Source organism: Triticum dicoccoides, chromosome 1B (genome assembly GCF_002162155.2).
Source record: "Triticum dicoccoides isolate Atlit2015 ecotype Zavitan chromosome 1B, WEW_v2.0, whole genome shotgun sequence".
In the NCBI taxonomy this organism is placed as follows: Eukaryota; Viridiplantae; Streptophyta; class Magnoliopsida; order Poales; family Poaceae; genus Triticum; species Triticum dicoccoides.
In genome coordinates this window covers 532721098-532724634 of record NC_041381.1, presented here as the reverse complement: position 1 = coordinate 532724634, position 3537 = coordinate 532721098, and the positions used below count along the sequence as shown (strand labels likewise).

The following is a 3537-nucleotide window of genomic DNA, read 5'->3' as shown; positions in this document are numbered from 1 at the left end:
TGATGAGAAGTGACTACAATGATGCCAATGTGCTGCATCGATGAGGCCTTCTCCACAGATGTGTGTGTGCGGTATCTTGTGTGTTTGTGACGGTTTTTGTCCCATCTTTCATTTATTAACTGGATAACTTTCTTCAGGCAAATCTTTTGCCACCATTTTAGAAAGAAAAATTGACGAAAATTGACCAATATTGTTTGTCTGAGGTGATTACTGTATCTTGTCTTTTGAGAGAGCTTTACTCAATGTTTTTAAGTTTACGGTTCTGCAGCTTTGAGCCTTTGATCATGGGCTTCAAGAGCCATACATGTCTTCAAAGAAACGAAATCCAAATACTCACTCATGGTGCCTTATTATCAATCCAACTGCTCACTCACGGTGCCTTATTATTAATCTAGGCACTAAACGGGAAAATGATGTCCTTTAATAATGTATTCGTTCAGTGGTCAGTTTAGTTTGTTCACAATGGTGCAGAACCGCATATGATGTTAGATGGAGGGCACAGTAAGGCAAGCCACAACGTTATTAACGTAGGCACTAAATTAACACGGGTTCCGCAAAAGGAGGAACCTCTTCTGTCTGGATGGCTTGCAAAACTAGAAATTCTCGCTGTGGAACTCGAATTTTGTGCTTGATTTTCTTGTAAATTTCTTTGCGAGCCCGCGCAGCTTGTTCGTGAGCACCGGCTCGCCACAATAGAACACACCTGTGATATCCGAGAAACACAGAGTTAGTGTCAGTTCAGAAAAGTAATGCTATGCACACACTAAAAATGTTGCTGACCGATCGATGTTGAGTGGATTGAGGTGAGAAGATCGTCATGCCTTGACTGATATGACTCAATTGGGCAAGGGGAAATATTCTAGGAGTAGTCCTATATATGTGCATATATATACCTGAGCTCAACTAATTTATGGTGGAGAACCTTGATGCTTCTATCTACACTTGACTGATCAAAAATTTCAGAGGTGGTCGTAACCATCGGCAGGTAACAAAATTTTCTGACGTGGTTGGGACTCAAAGGCGCAACTTCTCGTCTTCTCGAGCATTGCTAGTCATGCTATCCACACATAGCGTGTGGTGCTAGAAGGTACAGTAGCTGAATATGCAGAGCAGTAGTATTGCAAAATGAAAGGAGTAGGTGCGCGTTTGTGAGCAGCTGCGTCTGTACTGTGTTAAAAAACGGGAGGAGCAGTGTAGTTAGTTTTTGGAATGGTACTGACCGACACGTGTTTCCTTATTCTCGTCGGCGATGCGCTGGTAGACTTGGGTCCAGTTTGGTCGGCCGAAGTGGGTCATGACGCGGCTGCCGGAGACGACGTCGACGCCGTTCTTGGCGTAGTGGAGGGACTGGAGCATAGCGATGAGCGCCGACCGGGCGTCGCCCTTCTCGTAGACGCTGGTGCAGTGGTTGTGGAGCTCAATGATGCGCTTCTCGTCAGCCTCGGCCACCTCGTCCATGACTTCACGGAACCACTCCAAGGAGCCCTGCTCCCGGGTGACCCAGTAGAAGTAGGCTCGACGGGTTCGGAACGGGCTCGCGTCGCCGGCGTGGCCGTTGCCGGACTCCACGTCCCCGTCGAGCCGCTTCGCGTTGGTGATGATGTCCTTGATGATCGAGATCATGGGCGTTGCACCGATGCCGAGTCCCACCAGTAGCACGATGTCGTACTCCTTGTAATCCTGCGCCGGCGCCCCGTACGGCCCGTCGATCAGCACCTTCGGGAGGCTGCAGCACAGCAAAGCACACTGTTATTACATTCGGTAATTAAGCTGGTAATATTGATTGACAAAAGATAAATTCACATATGACCATAGATCACATAAGTAAGGCAAACTTAAGGATAACAGATAGTAGATCTTATTCACGCAAGGAGCATCACAGAGCGCGGAAATTCACACGGACGCGCAGGTGGGGGTCAGCACCTGCCTAGTCGTGTCTGGTTGTCCGATTGATTTAAGATTAACAAAAATGATTAGTCTTAGCCCTTTGATTACTACAGGACAGGGTCCATTTATTCATGCTTTTGGCACACCACCCATGCCTTTTTTATTTTATCTTTTATTTTCAATCTACTATATCTTTTGAACCGAAAGTCCAAACTAAGTTTCGTTTTCATATTTGTGTTTGCCGCAATGAGACCTTTTGAATATGATCAATCTTGAATATATTTCGTCAACATTTTAAAAATTCCAGGTTTCAAATGCTGAAACTTGATAGGCGTAACGCTAAGTTTTCCCAAGTTTCATTTAGTTTTACCAAGTTTCATATTCTTTCAGGTTTTAGGATTCTAGGCTTAGGGCTTTAGGGCTTAGGATTTATGGCTTAGGTTTAAGTTTTAGTTTTTGAAACATGCTAAATTTATCATCGTTCATATCAAGTTTTAGTAGTTGGAACTTGCACGGACCATCAATTAGTCTCGCGATCCACAAATTCATTGGATTCCGCACAAAGGCACACCAAGTTTTAAGTTCTAGTTTCTGAAACTTGCGATTTTGTCGTTCGCTCCTAAAAAAAATTCAGTAGTTGAAACTTAACAAGGTTTTAAAAACTCATCAAAATGGATACAAAATGGAAATTTTTGAAAGCCCTCGTGAGAAGCCACACGAATATGACAACCAAATTAAATTGGACTTATCGTCCAAAATATATAAAAGATACAAAATTGAGAGTCAAAAACAGATGGGAGGTGGGATGGATGGAACTACCAAAAACTGCGAAAAACTGCATGCATGGACCCCATCTAAAGTAATTAAGGACCAAAGCACATGCGAAGAGTGATTAGTTTTCAAATCACAAGACAATCAGGCGGCCGCAAATCTACGTGGCCCTGGCCTTGCATGCTATAAATCTTATCGTCAATTGATGGCCGTCCATCCTCTGGGAACAGAGTAAACAAAAATCCTATGGAGTATCTCCTATACCACCGGACATGCCAGTCACCAATACACCGGCCCTAGCCAACCAATCCGACGGATGTGCCATATCAATCAATGGATCAACCATCTTTGAGCATCTCTAGCCCTCTCCTCAAAACTTAACTCTCCAAAAGACTCTTCAAATTTAAGGACTTAAACAGGAGGACACCTAGCCTTTCCTTATACTTAACTCTTTCTTTCTTTGCTATTTCTTCCATCCTTTGCGTACAAACTCCATTTCAACTTACACATGCATAACACAATGATTTTAAGGTTGATATTTCCATTGCCGCATTTCAACAACATACCCAAATTCAATAGTTTCAGATTCAATTTTCCAAATTCAAACCACCATGCGGTCCAAATGAAGTAATAGTTCAATAAACCAGAATTTGGGATTTTTATGACGGAGTCGAGGCATTGCCAAGAAGCGGGGTGAGGTCGTGCCAACTGAACCTAAGTTCGATCAAATTCCAAATTAACATGAAGAAGCGGCATTTGAAAAGAAGGTGAGCCATCGCACCCATGTCACGCTTGCAAAGTTGACAAACCCCACTTGGCTGACCTATCGGTCGTGCTAACTTGCTTTTGGATGATTAGCCACACGCATTTCCGCGCACG

At 43.7% G+C, this 3537-nt stretch overlaps 1 pseudogene; it reads right to left on the bottom strand.

Moving 5' to 3' along the window:
• Positions 1-390: 390 nt before the first annotated feature.
• The window catches only part of LOC119347598, a 10945-nt pseudogene continuing 7798 nt past the window's right edge, over positions 391-3537 (bottom strand).